The following is a 20,938-nucleotide window of genomic DNA, read 5'->3' on the forward strand; positions in this document are numbered from 1 at the left end:
ATACAAGTACGAGAAACTAACTTAGGAGAGGACATACATAACTCTGCAGTAATATGGCGGGGCTCATCTTAAAACTTCAGTAGATATTTGTCATGGTACTCCCTCTCTCTACCCCTCCTTAAATTCGATTTAAAATAAAAAAAGCACAATCATTCCGATTCTTCAATAAGAAGCGCGTACGCCTTCAGAAAGAGAAAGAAGAAAAAATAAATAAATCAACTCACGCATACGTATGCATATTCTTCTTGTACATATGTGTGATTAAAACTTGATAGATTTGTGCTCAAATCTTGTACCCTTACAGAACTGAAAAGCTTCTTTGGCCTTCTTATTTACAGTGTAATATTAAATTGAACAACAAAAACTTTCGATCTCTTTTTGCTACAGACGGAACAGGACATATTTGGAGTAACCATGTCATCAGCTAGATTTGCAGTACTTCTGAATTGTATGAGATCTGCCAACCCTGAAAGCAATTTTGCAAGTTCTGAGTGAATTTAATGTAAATTCTCAAGCTTGCTATTTGCTTGGTGCTAATATAACTAGATCTAATAATCAGAACAGATTACATTTACAATACTTATCTGTTTTGCTATAAAAGAACAGATGGGCTAGAGTTATGTGAAAACGAGTAAAAGCTTTCTATACATAGGCAGGCTGTAGTAAGACTGAGTAAACCTAATTTTGATACCAACAGAAATATAACTACTGATAACTGGTACACATCCATGGAATTTGTAGATGTACTGTTAAAAACTGGGCTAACTATTGTAGGAACAATAAAAAAAACAACAGAAAAAAAATTTCACCACAATTTCAAGGTAAAAAAGAACGAAAAGTTGGAAATAGTATATACAGCTTTACGAAGAGAGTTACAATAGTATCTCAAGTACCTAAAAAATATAAAAATCCGTAATTCTTATTTGAAAGTTTTGTGTTTTGTCTAACAATTGATTAAATTAAGTACCGAAAAGCAATTCTCGAAATATTATACTGAAATGTTTATATTATAATAAGTGTCCTTGCATAGCCGTTCCAGTCTTCAAACTGCTCCCAAGACGGCTTCTGCTTTCTTTTCAATAAAATCTAAATTATGTGCAGTTTAATTCACTGTGCTAGCGTGTCTCACTGTTACACAGAAAATCCTACAGGAGTTTATTTTTCCTGGAGCTCTGAGACTCACCAAATCTTATATGGTACTGAGTATCCTCATCATTGAATTGTAAAAAAAAAACATGAGTATCCGTGTTGTGAATGGAAGAGCCAGAAAATCGCATGTCACGGCTTTTTGATGTTATCTGTAAAAAAGCATAACGAGAGCGAGGATTGTGTCGGAAATAAATATGTAGAGGGAAAGGCTTGCAGCATGCAGTTTCAAGGATGCCAGTTCCTAATAGCCCGATATTAACCAACTAATTCTCTTGTCTTCTTAAAAACCGAAGGTTTATCAACAGAAGCCTTCCATCTCTCACCCTATCCATGAGCAAGATCAATCATATTTTCTTTCCAATTCTGTGCAAATCACACGGCTGGAAGCTTGTATTACTCTCATTGTTTATTTTTTTCCGCTTGCTTTTGACCTTGACCATTGATCATGCATTTTTATTGCATGTTTCCCATGTCAGCACAATATATTTTTCTCTTGGATCAATTGTGACTACGAGGATGAGAGGATCAGAAAAACAATGTTATTTAACAAGCAGTATATATGTTTTGATTACAAGGCGAAAACGCCATCGACAAGGCATAACTACCAGAGAATAACTGCAGCCGACACATTGAGAGGGGTCTTCATATTCTAAGGCCACTTCATCTGCTTGCTATTAAAAAATAAATGCCGAACCCTGCAGGACACCCGGGAAGCCTTGAACTGTTCTTGTTGAAACTAAGTGCCAGTACTGTGAAGTAAGTCGCTCGGTGGTCTTTAATATTCAGTCACCAAGCTCGTGGTAGCTATTCTAGCATCTTAGAAAGGTAGTTGAGTCAATATTTCACTGGAAATAATGTGTTTTTTAATGAGGAGAAGAAAGAGAGTGGTTGATTAATTTTGAGAATAACTTCTTAATAGGGGACAGTTTTGTTTTTTTGGTGTAACCACTATGTTATCGATGGGAACAAGGTAAGAACAACATTACCACTATGCCATCGGGGTGAAGGACATTTTTTTACGTCCACACACAAAACTTCGTGCCTGTCTGCATCCATACCTAGACCGAGAGATTCGAACTATGCCTCAGTCCCTTGTGAATTACTTAATTCTTTACACTCATCAAAATATGTGCTTAATAAAATACCTCATTCGCACGAGCTATGGCATCCTTGGGTACCTTGTCATCCTCTGTACGCAGCCACGCAACCACATGTATAAATTATAGTCTCCCAAATATCATGCTATTTCATGTCCAACTTGGCAAGGATAAATAGATTCGCTTCCTCCACCATCAGGGGGATGGGCACTGGGAGCTCGTAATAAAAGTCAGTATACCATGAGGGGTCGAATGGACCTAAAAGCAAAAATCGGTTAGAATAGAAAAATAGTAAATAGATAGATCTTTCTCAGTTCAGGATGTGCTTGTATTTGTCCTCATCGGGTTTAAGAAGCTTAGAGAGTTAGTTACTTGGTTGTTTCTCACTGCACTATTTGAATTTTTGAATAATCACACCTTAGTTATGAACGCATCGTTGACATCTTGTCTGATCATATATGTGTTTGAGTTGAGCCTCCGTATCTGCCTCGCAACATTTCTTTTCTTCTTTTTCTTGTTATATGATTTCTATATTGAACATTAGAAACAACACATTTCCATTAACAGTATTTCACGTTATGAAAACATTTAAGTCTATACGCCATCGGGGGTGGGATTGCAACAACGTTACCACTACGTCATCCGACAAAGGTTCAGGATCGGTATTGTTACACTTTATTGGTCAGGTAACTTTTTTCTTCTTCTATATGTAAAGCTATAGGTAAACATTGTCACCCAGCCCCTTTGTTTTCGTTATCGCCAAGCAATGTGTAGGAGGGGAGTGGTAGCTGCTTCAATACTTTTCGCCTACATTACCGACTAATATGCGTTTGAATGTTGTAGTGAGGACTAACCCGTGTTATTGCGCTTGAAAGTCAGTTGGGTGACACTTGTCCCCCGCGCGATTAACGGCGTTATGAATGCACCGAAGCGTCCACGACTCTGTAATAACTCTCTTATTTTGGACGTATTGCTTGGTGAGAGTTCCGATGAGGACGATGTTGTGGAGAATGATAGTGACGATGCTGGATATGACCATTTAGATGTCCAGGATGATCTCTTTGACACCGAAGAAGCAGATGAGCCACATAAGGACCAAGTGAAAATGTCGAAAAAGACCTGGGGCCAAATGCGGAAAAAAAATCCAGTAATGAAGAGAACATCCCATTTGCAAATTTATGTATTGTAAGAGACCAGTTGAAAAATATAATAAAGTGGAAAAGCTATCCCCCTCAGCCCAGAAATATACGAATCAGAGCTGAGAACATTATTTTTGCGGCTCTTAGGACAAACTGGACAGGGTAGGGAAGCACGCAGATTACTTTATTGCTTTGTACTTTTTAACGTTATTGGAACTATAGTTACATGAACCAACATTTCATTTTAGCCAAGACAGGGACACCAAACACACGAATGTTGTTCAAATTCGTGCTTTAATAGGCATTTTGCTACTAACCGGCTGTTTGGGCAGTAACAGAAAAAAACAAACTAAGCAGGTGCAGGACAATTCTGCAGGGACTCGTGTGGAAGTCTGATATCTTACCATGAGTGAGAATAGATTTTATTTTCTCATGTGATGTCTTCGTTTTGACGACACCAGAGATCGTCAGCAGCGAAGAGAAATTCATCGGCTTGCGCCTATCAAAAAAGTCCTAGAACTTGTGGGGCAAAACTTGTGGTCAACGCCTCAATCATTTACAAGTTCAACAATGCTGCAGCTAAACTACCTGCAAGACAACATTCCTGAAAAGTTTGGTGTTGGAACTCATAAAACCTTTGATTAAGAGTCTAATCCAGCTTTCTTTCATCCCTGTACATCTGAAGAGAAGAGGGAAGGCCCTTCTTGTAATCGAAGAAACTCTTCAGCCTGAGCGCAGACAACAAGATAACAGTAGAGGTCGCTGCTATCTGTATGGGAGGGCGAGAGACAATACAACCAGAAAACATTGTGAAAAATGTGGACGTCATATCTGTAGTGATCCTTCGTCAATTGTTTGTACTGAATGCCTGGGATGGGACTAAGGTAATACAGCCACTGCAACTGTAAAATATTGCTGACTTCTTAGTAGCCTATTCTTATGTACAAATGTATTTCTGTAGTTTAACATCCATTTCATTCTTGATATAAAAGAAAAGTGAAACAAAATAAGGACATTATAGGCCTAGTTATTACATTGAAATTTTCAACCTACAATATGCGTAAAAAAATATTACGAGTAACAAACATTGTTGTGACTATACTTTTTTCCATATGTAAAATACAGGGTACGCTTTAGCGATTTCTTTGCCTTGTAATAAAGGCCAAAATCACTATTTTCTCTTTTAGTTAGAAATTTAAAATCTCGTAAACTCTTCACCACGTTCCACGTACTCAGAGAATCACTTCGTTTGCATTGATCCAACTCTTTTCCGGAAGTCCCAGCCATTTTACCAGCAGTTTGTTATCTCTTCTACGCAATACTTTCTCGATAGGATACGTGTTGGAGTTTATTTATTTTAGAAAGCTCCTCTTCGTAAAATCTTCCTTTCAAAATTTCATCGCGACTATCTTTTTATTATATAAGTCTGACGGTTTCCAAGTAGAACTGGAACTACAGTAAAACGTTCGTACTGCAATTTTTTGTGAGTCAATTCTCGAATGTACATTTGAATTTGCTGATCCTCACCTGAACTCCTACTTTGTATTTAGGTTTCTTAGTCGTGGGACGATACTTTGGACAATGTACCGTATAAATTAAACGCCGCTCGTCAAATTTAGTAACTCCAGCTGGTTTCATATCGATGATGCGAAGTCGTTTATGAATGTTATCGTTTACGAGTTTTTGTAGGATGTTGATCCATTTGTTATTTCAGTGTAAACTGTTTCCACATGTGCGTTTTCAAGGTTCGATTGGTACGATCCACTATGCTGGCTTTTATGTAACTGAAGGTCGAATAATGCTGAATGTTGTGTTTTGGAATGAATTACGGGAATACGGAGTTGTAGAATTATTTTCCGTTGTCTGTTTGAAGGAATTGGGGTCGTCTGCCACGTTCATCGAAAAACATTTTGAATGCTACCACTACACATGTTCCCGTTTTGACCTTGAGGGGTAAAGCCCATGCAAATTTTAAAAATGTATCTATGACGGTGAGGATGTACTTGATGCCCTTGTTGATTTTATGTAAATATTTCAAATTACCACTGCTCATTTCGACGAGGTCACATTGCCACAAATCGTCGATGCTTTTAGTCACCACGTTTGTAGTTGCGACATGCAGGGTTGTGCAACTCGTTCACTATAGCCTACCTAGACACTGTGTGAGATATTTCTTTTGAAGAGAATGACTAACGTGATTGGATGTTTCGAAGACGACACTTCACTGGTATTTTGAATAAAAAGTGTATCTCCAGCGACCACATCAAAAACAATAAGATCTTCATCCTTATGTATTTCATATACAGAATGAGTTTCATCCCAGTATGCTAAAGGGATATTCCTGCCTACTGGAATCTGCGCTTGCTTATTAATATCATTGTAGGAATAGCGATCTTTTTTCCATGAACTCAGTATGAAAATTCGTGTATTTGTATAGTACCGTTGATTAAAAATCTGTAATATGGCTTAAGTGGACTTAACAAGTACAATTAATACGTATCAGATCGCTTCTTACCTTTATAACCCTGCCATGGTATGATCCTCGTTCTTCGTGTGTCCAAAAATATCGTTAGGCATTTTTTATTACTATGGTTATTTATTTATTATCGGATACGTGATTCTCAATTCCATGAAGAGAGGAATGAGTTTTTCGTATTCTCCCAGGAGCACGACGTACAGACAATGGTCCTCGGAAAGGTCGTACATGGCAGCGGAGTCCATCCTATCGTGCTTGATTCGAAAAATGTTACTCCATGATGAAATTTTGATTTCGCCCACATTCTCTGGATTCACGATTATCTGAAGTTTCCCACTGTTCGGAATCTTGTAGAAATTGAGGTTGTTTTTGGTGACGCAAAAAGTTTTATCTACCTCGTCATCGTATTTCGTCCAAATGCTGTTCAGGTGAATAATTAACAGACCGTTGAGTTTAGATAATACGGAAGGCAAGACGTCGAAACTTGGTGGTGCAATTTCTATGATGATTTGCTTTCTGAAACAGAATAAGTCCATAAACATGGTTATTTATTTATTTTAGTATGATGTAATGTATGATTTTTTTTATTTCATTATGGTCATTCCATACATTTCTTTCAAACGATAGTGACCCCAAGGCAATATATGAATCACACAGTCGATAATACATCTCTTATCATCACGAGTATCTAGTGCAACTTTTCTAACTTTTTTGGTGGTGAGTACGTTATCAACACTTTGAATCCTTTTTTCTAATCGTAGCATTGTCGGCTGTGAGTAGAGACAAGTAATATATTCTTCAAATAAAAGCTTGTTTTTTACTATATTTTTGCCCACACCCTTGGCCTTCTTGGTAATACCATCCGTTGCTCGAATCACGTACATTTTGGATCGCAACCCGGCAAACTCGAGGATGATGCCACCATTTTTTTCATCTTATAATTCTCCTGCCACATTTTTGTTGCGGAATGGAATGTCGAACCTCTTCTGTTGGGAGTAGGAAGAAGTAGGGAAATAATCATTCACAACTGGATTTTATATATCTTCATAGAGGTTAGATGTTTGTATGGAATAAATAAAACTGTCGGTGTCAGTATACAAGTGTGATATTATCATTGTGGAAGGGTTTCATAACGTTATAATGAAATTCAAGCATGTGAAGCTTCGACAAGTCGAGAACCGTACCTTGTACATATATGGGCCTATTGAAACAAATATTTTTTTCTCCATGTAGACCAGTGCCAGTCGTTCGTGATAAATTATTCGCGACTTGTTGTTGGAGTTGCTATCAACTTCCGACACATCCTGGCATTGGAGACCAACCTCACATCCACATGGTTGCGCACGTTCTCCCTGGTCTTTCAATAAACGGCATTATTGGCGTTCGTTCTATGTCTTGTGTTGGTTTCAATATATGGTCTTAACCATGGAAAATGTTTAAACTTGAGTATTCTTCTTACATTTACTATCTGAACTCCCTTCCCAATTAAAAACTGTAGACTTTTGTAATGAAGATCTGTCTTGCCTCCAGAGTTAACAGAAGCTTGGGTTGAACCGAATGAGGTGGACATTTGAATTCTGTTGCCAGCCGTAGATCTGTGACAGATCGTTCAGATGGTCGGTGAATTCGAGATCCACCTCCATGAACAGACCAAATTCATGATTGCCGAAATTATTAATATCAAATAAAGTGGGATCAAACCCTTTGAAAACCACCATAGGGTAGTTTCTGTATCGTGGAATGTTCATAGAGATTATTTACATCAACGTAAAATATGTAATTGGAGGAACGGTTTGGCTCGTATTGATTCTCAGACATATGAATGTTATTTGCCTTTGTGTGTCTCTGCGAACATTGAACCATTCCACCCCGTATCCTCATCTCTATAAAAAGCAGCATATCCACTTCGGAAATAAGTTCCAGCTTGATCTTGGTCTGAAGTAACATGACCAAACATGCCAAACAAGAACCCTGTAAAATTGTGCAGGGTCTAATTTATAAATATTCGTTGCCGTTTTCCTGAATGCCTGAAAAACATCTGCGAGGATGGTTAAGTCTAATTTCAAGTATGCGTCGTGATAATCCTCGAGAGTATTGCATCTCAATTCATTCCACATAAATTTCCCGTGCAGGTATTCTTCGTTTGTGATGCCTGTCTCTCTGATTCTGCTGTAGAATTCTCTTTTTGAGGTGGGAGAGTGTTGTCATTAAATTTAGATTTATCAGTTACATATTCATATGGATAAATGCCATTACGTCTAATAAGTTCTATATCTATGTCGGGAAAACTATCGACCGTGAATGTAAATTAATCATCAATATGTTTGCTCGCAAGAGCATCGAGGCTTGCCGATAGGAATCTATACGAGTCGAGGAAACGCATCTCGATTGTAGTTTTATTCCCAGGAATCGACACTTGCTTTCTGAGGTTAATATATCGTTCCTCATTCTGGGCCAAGACACCTATAAGTTTTCTATCATAACCAAGATGCCTGACCAGGTGTTGAAAATCATATTGCTGACGTTGTGAAAAAAATTTGGGGACAAATTTCGTTCTTTGAGTTTTTAGGTTACATGTATTATATAATGGACTGATATAGTTTCCGGTGAAATAATCGTGGTAGAATATTTTCCAGTTTTCATCTGTGAAGTGTTGATCACACACCGGACAGACAACGGCAGCATTGTGACTTTGCAACTCTGTGGTAGATAATGGATGCATTGGTTTTGATTTATACAACACACTACCAATTTTGTCAACCTCCTCGACCATTTTTCCAAGAAACGTTCGGCAGCATCGGGCCCACGGTATATGTATATTTCATCTATTCTATCATGCCATACGAGAATGTAACCAAAATTATTTGGTTCATGAAGCTGGCACGGCGTGGTGCAGCAAATTTCAGGATCCGGCTCGCAGTAGGAGAGTGGTTTGTGAAATGCATCAAAATCTGCAATGATGATGGCCGGATGTTCAAGCAAGGCACTATGCATCTTGAATTCTTCGACCTGACTTATTCATTTTTATCTGTTTATGCATTGGCATATTGGGATCTAATTTTACAAGCAAAAGTTGTTTGTCTCTAACATAATTAGAAACTGGCTCCTTCTCACGATGTAGTCTATGTCTAATTTACTCCTGTAAATTACTCCTGGGGTTTCTCCAATGACCCCGCGAATACCTCGCAAAGTTTGGTCTTTAAAATATCAAATGTCCTATTTCGATTTTCCTTTACTTGAGACGAAACCTTATGCCATTGAAAAGCTGGTCCGCCCAACAAAGCGGGCAACATTTCGAATTTCTTACTGTTATCCCAGCCACTTAAAATAGCTAGGCTATCAAATTTATCCAAAAATTTTGAAATGTCTTCCCATGCTACACCCTGAAATTGCATACTTTCCAGCATCATAGGGTGAACAATGTGTGAAAGAGCCATGTTCCAAATTGAGTTTGGGGGTGAATTACGAGCTAAGGTTCTTCCCAGGGCTGATCCCGCGAGACACAATTAGGGGTGAATTGTCTTGGTTATTATGAAGTTGCTGTTGTGATAGGTTTTTACGTTGTCTGGTATTCATTGGGCTGCTTTTAGTTATGGGCGTGGAGCTTGCCCTGGGACCGGTTTGATGTAAGTTGATATTTGCAGTTCTTTCGGCCAATCTAATTATCTGGTCGAATGTTTCGTTAAGTTCAACCTCTTAGCTGAAACTCGACATTTATCACAGCAAGAATAATTTTCCCTGACCTTCAGCATTACAAAATAAACACTTGCCACCTTATGAATTCTCTATTTGAAATGCGTACGTAAACAATTGTTGATTTAACATTTTCTTCATAAGTGTCATCCTTTCTTGTCCTGATTACGCGTAAGTGATCAAACGTAAAAAAATATGACTGAAATCCTGCAAAAATGGTATGATGTATCTAGATTCTTAATTTCCATTTTTTTCAAATTGAAATGAATGAAAATTCCTGCAACTCCATTAAGGTAACGTTCATGCACGAACGTGCGATCGTACCAAGAACTTTTAACCACAGATGTGGGTGATACGACTCGAGGTATCATTCTCCATATGGAATGCCTAGAGCGGTCGATCTTGATTCGATTCGATCAGCCATCAGCGGAACTTTATCATCAGGGACAGACAGGTATAGTCCATTCCAACCTTGTTGATCTAGACGTGAAGGTATAAAGCGCTGTGTTTGCGATGGACATTCTTCTTCCGTGGTTCATCCCAGTTCATAGCGTTTGCAATTTTTTTCAAATGTTGGAAAGAATCTGTAACTTTTTTTCTTCTGTTAACGGTGAAGGCTAGATAGATAGTTGAATTTGCTTGGCCATGATTTGGAGAGGAGTCTGGTTTTCTTGTTGTGGGATAAAGGAAAGAAGGCTCATGTGTTTTTGTATGAGTCTTGGTGTTTGTACTGCGTCCAGGAATCTTGGGAATACAGAGACGGCTGTTCTGGAGCGTGAGAAGGGAGATTGTGGATGGACTACTTGACAGGCGACGGGGTTTCACCGTAAGTGAGAGCAATAGCTGTTGCTAGAGATGATATTTGATGAGGGGATTCGTGATGTCAGTGTGGACTGAATCATTCATCCGTGTGAGCTTCTTGTCTCCGCAAATCACGACCTTAATAAGACAGTAATTGAAGACTAAAATAGGTAAACGTTGTAAGTGCGACAATAATTCAAACACCGTTTTCCACGTTAATCTGTGAAATGTGACATGCTTTATAATGTTTTAAACGTGAAATGTGGCTGGTAGCCTTCTAAGTATTTCAAAGCCCTCGAAAGGGGTCACTAGTGTGCTCGTTCTTACGGGCTGATGTGCGGAACGATGAGATTTCCCAACACTTTCGCTTTTGGTACTTACAACGTTTACTAATTTTAGTCCTCAATTTTCACCTTACGGTAGTGTTAGGGTGAAAAATTTGGTGACAAGTTATGCTTCCCATCATGGGGGCGGGTATTTTGGTAGTGTTAATATATGGTAACCAGCTTATATTTTCACTAGTACTGTGTGAGGGGTGGGGAAGGTAGATCTTTGGTGGTAATTAGGGATGGGATATGGGTTGAGACCAGGTGTAAAGAGTATATAGTAGTTGAGGGACTAAACTTGAGGGGCTAAAATTATATATAGAATTATTGTTAATTCTACTGAGGTGTGGTGGAAATGCCTACGTTCGAAGGTAAAATTTTATAACAGGATTTGCCCATTTTCGACACCATGTTTTGTGACCCAAGTTTGCCACCAGAGATAGTAGCTCACCGGTAATGTAGCCCCAATTGAAAGGCCATATACAAATTGAATTGTGCAGGCGAAGGGATAGGTGAAGAAAAATAGGTTAGCACTCTCTCTCTCTCTCCCTCTCTCTCGCTACTTCTCTGGCTCAACTGTTGCTGGCTGAATGGTACATCCGCGAAGTCTGCGTTCCAGGCTTCCATTTCATATTTCGTGGCTTTCATAGAGTTTGGACCAACATGAGACCCAGCGCCTTTGTGATTTGTGTCTCAAACTGTCATTTTTTTCTGGAACTGGGCCTTGTTTCTTGTTTGTAAGTGACATTCTTTGTCGCGCTAGCAGGGTTATTTTTTCTACCGGGTTGCACGCCTCTATTAGGCGGACGAACATGGTAGTGTCAGAGTAACTTCTTTGTTCAGCAAATGATATACACGATCGATGTTGATTGTCTGAATGAGTTTGCGTACTGTACAGAGAGATTCATGTATTCCATAAATATTGAGAATCAACTAATTTCCCACTTCAATGTTCATAGTTTATAATTTTACGTAAAATAGTATAATTGTAAAATCATAAAGCTTAATATAGTTTCTACATATACAGGGTGATTTTAAAGTCACTATACATTTCTATATGAAAAGGATTTATTGCACAAAATACAATATGTAATGACACATACATCACAGTAGGACACAAGACCAGTATAACGCAATGTGTCCACCCCTCAAGTCTAGGCACAGATGCCAGTGATCTACCATAGCCCGAAAACGGGGAGAACGTCCCGTTGCAAGTCACAACCAATACATCTACCGGTGAAAACTTCGTTTAGGTGATCACGCACGATAATGACAAAATAGTGAGTTGCTCCATCCTGTTGGTTCATAGGATGAAGCTTGGTGTGCAACAACCCACCGTGCTATGAGTCACAGTTGGTAGATGATGGGATTATTATTACCGAGTATCCTGCTTGATGCGGTGAGGCTCCATGTTATGGCGTCTTGTACACTTTCCAAAATTTGTGGTGTTAAGGCTGGCCTGCCAGGAAGTTCTTCATTAACAACACTACCTATTCGCTTGAATTTGTTGAACAGGTTCTTAATAGCCAGCCTGGTAAGATCTGGTTTTCTGAAATTCGGAGTGAAGTCCGTCTGCACCTGTTCATATGTCATTCCATGCCGACGAAAACAAACAACGGTTGTTTTTTTCTTTTACGATTACCATTGCTTCACATAGCATGCAAGAGAAATGCATTTTGTAGCTATATCACTAAAATGTATAGATACTTTATAATCAGACTGTATATTAATTTTATATTTTGTAAACAAAATCAATATTTTATGAAAACACATTCTTACCCACGACATCAATTGTAGACGTGCTTCGCGTATAGTATAGATAATGATACCCATGTTCAAATGAAATAATGACTCTTCTCCATTCGGTGGAATTCCTGAAAACGACATTATTTGTAACGTATTATTACCAGATATTTGCATATTTAATGCACTATAATTAATATATTGTGATCTTTGCAATTACTAACTAATTAACTAACTCTCTAGCCTTCTTAAACCTGAAGGTTCATGGCTGCAGCAACACAGGCTTTCCATCTCTCCCTATCTTGAGCAAGATCTATGTACTCATTTTCATCCCTACCGATTTCCTTTAGCTCCATCTCAAAGTTGTCCCTCCATCTTCATCTGGGCCATCCTACAGGTCTCTTACCATCAGGTTTCACAACAAGAATCCTGTAAACTCCTCTTTCCTCTCCCATTCTTGCCACATGGCCTGCACACCTAAGTCTTCTTCTTGATTTAATCATTCTAATAATATCTGGGCATGAATACAAATTATGTATTTCTAAATTATGTAACCTTCTCCACTCACCTGTCTCCTCATCCCTTTTTGGTCCAAAGATTATCCTAAGGATCTTATTTTCAAATACTCTCAATTTATGTTCCTCTTTCAATGTAAGGGAACAGGTTTCGCATCCATATCATAATACAGGAAAATTACTGTTTTGTATATATTAACTGTTGGTTCCTTAGATATTAAACGAGAAGACAAGGGTTTATGAAGAGAAAAGTACATGGATTTCCTGAATTAACACTATTTTTTATTTCCTCTTTAATATAATTTTCATTTGTTAGTATTATTCCTAAGTACTTGTATTTGGAAACTGGTTCAAACGAGTTGTTATCAATAATTAGATTTTGATTATTACCTAACACTTGGTCTCGGCCTGTAAGCATATATTAAGTTTTTCTTTGCGAACTTCCAAACATATCTCTTTAGCTGCTTTGAAAAATATTTTTGCATTATTCTTAATTGTATTTATATCATCCCCTAATAAGTCTACTAACAACTGAGTCACACAGTTTAATTTTAGTCCTTCGTTACTTTATTTTACCTTCCTAACAGCAAATTCTAAGGCAAAATTAAAGAGCAAAGGAGATAATGCATCTCCTTGTTTTAACCCATCATGAATTGTAAATTTGTCAGACACAAATTGATTGATATAATATTTTCAGCTGTACAAAATACCATTTAATTCAAGTACATAATTTGTGTTGCCTTGAAAATTATATAAATACCAGTTTTTAAGGAAATATTTGACTGTGAGCAAATGGTGAAATATTTACAAGAACGAGAAACAGATTCGTTCTAACATTATTTTATGTGCAATATTAAGTAACTGATTTATATTAAGTACAAAATAGAAAATTATATGTGCTAGTAAAACATATATCACTTGTTAGTGTCACCATACATCCTATTGGAAATAGCAATCAATCCCTTGGTTGTAAGCAAAGCAAGACACAATAAAAGAGCATACCATTGAGTCAGAAGAAAATTCAAATATGTAAAACAATGACAGGCAGATATATGTATGTATAACATAGATGATGACTCTAACAATTTTTAAAATTCTAATAAACTTATCGGAATCATCAGCGGACTCCGAAAGCCCAGTGACAGTTGTGATGATACATTGTAGGCTGATCACATATGATTATTGTTTTCACTAGAAATAATGTGGCCGATTTAGATAACTCAAACAGAATGCGGTACCATATAGTTAAATATTGTTAAAGGGAAGCAAATTGCAGCACAAGGTTCAACTTGAATTCCAATTCTTGGTGATTATTTGCATAATTGGATGATGGCGGCAGATATTACTTGAATGAAATTAATAATGACAGTAGTCTCGAGTTCCAAACACATACAAGTGTAAAAGTGTTTTCATTGTTGTATAGTATTTGAACTGCATTAAATAATCTATATTAAAACAAAAGTGTTGCTGTATCCGTAGTTTCAGCTACATGGTAAAGCGTCCAACATGGCGGAAGCACTAGAGGGAATCGTTTCCTTTCTTGGTCCTACCCGGAACAGATTCTAGACATCTTTGAACATTCTCTGGATGAATATTATCCTGGGGTAAACTGATTTACTAACCTTGTGTGTGCGTGTGTGTATGTGTGTGTGTGTGTGTTTGTACGTGTGCTTCCTCGACAATAATTTCGAAACGGTTGTGCACTGCCTAACGCAAAACTCTAGTGAACTCCTACGGTGAAGCCTTGTGTTGGCATTCTCCTCGGGGACACTCGTAAACCAGTTGCCGTCACCCTCTATATACACGGTGGGCGAAAAGTCCCTTTACATGTTAATAGCATAGTACAGTTAGACATATAGATAAACATTGCTATGAATACAAAAACAATACAAAAACAGTATATTTTTACTATTGTTGACCAGATTGACTCTTTATTATTATTTATTATTAACATTATTGTTGTTCTGTTACAGATTGTTGAGATAAGAATTTCCCGCCATAAGCTGAGTGCTGCGCATGTCACATTCACTTCGGTTAGTGTGGGAAGAACGTGGCAGAAGAACGTTGTCCACTGTATTCAGTCGAGAGAGTGAAATCAAGGCGGCTACAAGTGCTGTTGAGGAGCGTTTGGTGGCTTCTGTGTGGGTTCACGAACGTCAGAACACAATGACAGACATTTTGAGGGACTTCGCTGTGCGGTTTGGAAAACCGCTACCATCACGACCAACGTTATTCGCATTGAAGAAGAAAACCTTTGCGACGGGAAGTGCTCTCGATGCACCACGTAGCGGAAGGCGTACGACTCGCACAGAAACTTGTGCTCCTGTGGCGGAATCAATTGAACGATCGCCGATGAAGTCAACCCGTAAGCGGTCTGCAGAATTAGGCATCCCGCGATCGACTATGCGAGACCACATGCGGAAAGACTTGAACGTTTCATGTTTTCGGCCATCTTCAGTGAATGAGTTGAGTGATCGTGACTTGGAGCAACGTGTGCATGCACGTGAAATGCTGCTCCCACGCTTACCGGATGCAAATGATCAAAAAAACGTTATGTTCTCTGACGAGTGTGCGACTTATCGTAGCTCACAAAATCGTAACGTCTTTTTTTGGGCAAAAGACAATCCGCACTTTTATGAGGAAATCGAGTGCAATCCGCCGCATGTTATGATTTGGGCAGGGATAACGGCAGACCATCTGCTTGAACCATGGACGTCCGCAGGATTTTTTCCAGGGAGGGGCAAGGAAGGTATTTTTTTTCCAGGGGGGGGCAACGAAGACAAATTTTGCCCAAAAATAGTGTTCTTCCCTAAAAAAAACATTGCTTAAATTTGAATTTATGGTGTTCATGCAATAATTAACACATATTAGTGTCGCTAAAATGAAATTATATGTGTGAAATGCATGTTTCTTGGTTGACTTTCATTTTCCAGAGGGGGGCCACGGCCCCCCCTTGCCCCCCCTTCCGGACGCCCATGGCTTGAACCATATTTCTCTGAAGTTACTGTGTACCAGCACAGTTATCTTCACATGATTAACACGTGGTTGCTTCCAGAATTAACGGCAAGAGGAATAGCTGACATCGTTACACTTCAAGAAGACGGCGCTCCACCACATTCAGCTGTGAGTGTCCGCTAACGGCTAAATGAAATGTTTCCAAAACGCTGGATTGGACGTGGATCATGAGACCTTCCAGCACCGTTGTCATGGCCTCCAAAAATCCCAGACCTCACCACACCGGACAATGCACTATGGGGCATAATAATAAAAGACGTTCGTAAACGACGATACGTGAACGACGATGAACTGAAAGACTGAGTTTGCATGGCATTTGAAAGGATCACCCCTGATAATGTTATGCTGCACACAAGAACATGGCGATGCATCAATCTTTGCATCAAACATGGAGGAGTGCACACTGACGTTGTTGGTCAATGAACATTGAACTTTTGTAACAATGTTAATATGTTATTCACAATAAATTTTAAAGTTAACCAGACATTGTTTATTCAAAATAAATGTTGCAGTTTAAAAAAAAATATATATATAGTGTTTTGTATTCATAACAATGTTTATCTACATGTCTAACTGTACTATGTTATTAACATGTAAAGGGACTTTTCGCCCACCCTGTATGTACAATATGGTGGCCCTTATTTTTGAACATTTGAAACTCTCTGCTCCCAACCCCTAATTTGGTTCCGATATACAAAGAGTGTGCCATGCAAAATTTCAGCACAAGTTCACTATTTGAAGGTGACCCCCAAAGGCATTAAAATTTCAAATTTCACAAAAATAATAGTCAGACATAATGAAAAGACAAATTTTAAATATATGTTTTTCTGCATACACTTATGTAGAAGAAAATGTAGGCATGATATTTTGCAAAACATAAAATCCTAATAAAAATTACATAAAAGTTAAAATTGGATAAAAATAATCATAATTACAATGAAATAAGATACCAGACTTTACTGCTTCATCAGTTTTAGTAGAATCTGGGTACTTTTTTTCTTTGTTATCAATCTGTAATTTTTTTCGTTTTCGTACATGGTCAGAATGTTCTGATATTCTTGAATTAGCTTCACTCTTATCTCAGCCATGTCGTGCACTACTACAATGTTTTTCAGTGTTTCCAACTCATGTTGGAAGTTGAAATCTTTTGCATAGAATTTATGTTGATGGAAAGTTTTGACAAGAACATCTTTGATCCCGTGGAAATAATGAAATGTAAGTGTTCTTATCTTAACCAGTTGAGGTCTTCACTTCCAATAACGTATAATTTTGATTGATTTTCTGTTGTAGTCATCATTGTAGTAGCCATTTTTAAATTAATGTCTAGTGTAACTTCATCATCAAAGAATGTGAATGGGATGGGATATGCCACAAATGGTTTGCAAAGTTTCTCATGAAAGCTACTACTAATTTCTGGATCTTCTTACTTGTACTTGAAAAATTTTGGTTAAAGAATGTAATCTAAATTTTAAGCTTTCATAACCAGCAGTGCAAGGCACCAGGTTTGCAAATAGAGTCTGGAAATAAAAATGCATATTCTTGTGATTGAATCATTATCTTTTTTGGTTCAGTTTAATTCGATATTGGAAGAAATATGTTTTAAAGGTATATACGCCTGTATTTCTTCTTCTACGCCCCATTTTTCCATTGCCTGTTAAATTGCTACAGCTTGATCTCCTGTAGATGTTGAAATTTCAAGTATTCTTAATAATTGTTCTATGCCGTCAAAAGTAATAATTATGGCTGGTCTATTAATCTTTTCTACGCCAGATAAACTGGAAGCAGTTTGCTATCCCAGTGTAAAACCAAAGCATGTCTTAACGAATATACCTGCTGCAACTTGAAATCTGTGTGGGAACTTAGAAAACTATCTTACTGGCTGTAAGACTTGAATTGACTGAGAGTTGTTGACGCTAGCGGCATATACGTATAAGTAGGCCACAAAACTTGTTTACATGGTTCTAGAACCTTTTGGAAGGTTCTATAACCATCCAGACCATTCTCTCGTAAAATTCTCTTTCAATGATATTCTGCACTCGTTTACAAAAAAGAAAGACAGTTTAATATCAATAAGTATTGATTTAGTTCAAGTCTGAAACTTTAAGAACTTTGGGGGCCATTTGAGTATTATCTGATTGAGCTGAAATTTTACACACAATACTGTTTTATGCAATGGAACAATTTTGAGGGTTGGGAGATGAAAAATATTTAAGTTAAAATAATAACATACAACTAAGGGCCACCCTAATGTACACATACATTTCACCTATGCCTAACCGTTTAGGATATAGGACCACTTCCGGTCGGAATTTTGAAAATCTCGAAACTGGGACCAAACGGGTTTAACAAACATTAAGTCCTAGATTAACAAGCGGGCCATTATTTTTTCGCCTCTAACTCGCAACCTCCTTAAAAAATTGTTTCCTAGAAAAAGTGAAAATGCAATACTTTGCGACAGTTGGCAATACTGCATATCAAAGTTGCAAAATACCTCTGCGAAACACAAACTCTACGTACCCCATTGCCATACGTTTAATCCTTGAAGCTTTCACACCTGCCTTGTATTTCACAGTTACTACTACATGGAACCCAGCATTGGCAGATCAATATCCATCCTCTGATGACCCCGAATGTACGTACATACATTGCAAACTGATAGTAGAAACAGGACCTAGATATTTTATGACAAATTTTGCGGGCTTGCCCAAATAAGGAGTTAAGGCTAAATGTAAAGATCGCTCAATATACAAATTACCTAAGATTCCTACTTATCATTTACTATACGTAATAACATTTCGGTATTCTTATACATACACTTCACATTGGTTAGGAAGCTTCGTCCTTGAGTTTCACATTTCGAATATGTTACATTACATTAAAGCATTCAGTAAAATCAACGATTGGATAACAATAAGATTAATAATCGGATTTAGTATTCATTAATAGTGCATGTTATTGCATTACTTTTAGTTTTACAATGTAAGTTTGGAGGACACATAGTGGTTCGGATCCCACTATAAACTGTAGGTCCAATCACGAAGACCCTTACTGTGCACAAAGTGGACTTAAAACACCAAATCAAACCAAACGTTCTAAGTAGAGTATTAATTAGATTACACATTGTCATTGCAATCTTAACTTAAAGTTTTATTAGCTCGCCATATTAAATCCACTAGAAATTCAATTTTAAGTCGAATATCTCCACATCTGTTGGTCGTAGGATGTCGGCTTCGGACGTTGACGTCAGCATACCGTAGGCTATAATCTCACAAGGGTTCTAACCGTGGTCCTCATAACCGTGGTCCTAGCCGTGGCCCAGGGGACGAGGCCCGCTCTTCCGATCCAGCGCTGTGGGTAGGTACGGTGCAAAAGGGTTTGCGCTGTGCCATCAAAATGTGCAGCGCTCCATCCAATTGAAACAACATGCGATGTCGCACGTTGAGGGGTACATCTAGCAACTCTGGTAGGACTGATGAAACAAAGGTGCAATAGAAGCGGCCATTTAAACGTGGTGGCAGCAGGTATGGATCAATGATACCTGCCCAGATATTCACTACAAACTGGGTCTTACGGTGCACCTCGACTCCTGCATGTGGATTTTCATAATCCCACACATGGCTGTTTCGGCAATTGAAGATGCCCTCACGGGTGAATGATGCCTCGTCCCTGAAAAGCATATGGTGCAAAAACGGCGATGGAACAACACTACAACAGTCGTTGACAGAATTCCACACGTCGTGGGTAATCCCTAGCCAGCAACGCGTGAACTCGCTGTGGATGATAGGGATACAGAAGATCATCATGAAAGACACGCCACACAGTCCACTGTGATACTCCCACTGCACGTGCAATGCTACGGGTGCTAGTGGATGGTGTGTCGTCCACGCGAGTAAGTACGTCCTCCTCGAGCGCCACGGTGTGCAAATGTCTTGGGTGACCGACCTGATGGCCTGCACGTAACACACCCGATTCACCAAGGGTACGGTGCACGTTCGAAAGCAACCTGCTGTCGGGGTGTCGACTGTCCGGATACCGTTCGCGATGCAGGCGTGCAGCTGCTCGACCATTGCCATCTGCAAGGCCGTAACAAAATGTATGTCCCTCCGTTCTACAAATGTGTAGCGTTCCATGGTACTGTGAGGACAGTGCCAATTATGGAATGCTGTACTCCAGTACACAGGTGGCACACACACACACACACACACACTGGTCACAACGGCTTCGAAGCAACGCACTCAACTGTCGTACGTCAAGCACACCACCACCGCACCGGCTTTTTCACTGACACGCTCCCTGACGCTGCACTTCCAATCTGGCACTGTGTATGCAGAACAGTCGCCTGCAGCCCACACGTTCGCACGGCGCTGTGGTACAATCAGCTGACGTTCCCGAGCCACCCGTGCCTGTGTTCATCACTACCTGACCACTACCGTCAGTTGGGGCCATGTACTCTGGGGGTTTGTCATCGTGGAACACATGTAGCGTCCTTCATTCTTGCCCCGTTCACCCACAACACGTACTTCGTCCGTCATGCTCGAGCCGACGGGGAAAACTACGTACGATCGTGTGGTGTTTGAGTACACCAATGTGGGGTGATCCAGCAGTTGAACAGACTTGCATACCCCCACGTAGCTTCATTCCACTGCTGTCCCACGCAGTGTGTCTGTCCAGCCTCGCTCGTCCCGGTCTCACACCCACGCGGCAGTGTGCAGCTGCGGTGGTGTGCGTCTACGGTTCGTGTCGGAGCGGAAAGCTGCGGCAGAGAAGGGGCTCGAGTTGTCCGGCTGGGGTTGGGCACGGAAGCAAGCAGCCGCTTCAAGTCTGGGAACGGTGGACCTGGTGATCGTGCTGGACACTTTCCGACCTCGTCCATTGGTGTCGTCCACCGTACGGAGTGGTGGGGTCCGTACGACACTCCAGCAGCCTTTCGCCCCCTCCCACCCAGCTATGTGTCTCCGGCTTCATTTCTAAGAGGCTGAATGAA

The sequence above is a fragment of the Lepisma saccharinum genome, chromosome 1 (assembly GCF_977018435.1).
Source record: "Lepisma saccharinum chromosome 1, izLepSacc3.1, whole genome shotgun sequence".
Classification (NCBI taxonomy): domain Eukaryota; kingdom Metazoa; phylum Arthropoda; class Insecta; order Zygentoma; family Lepismatidae; genus Lepisma; species Lepisma saccharinum.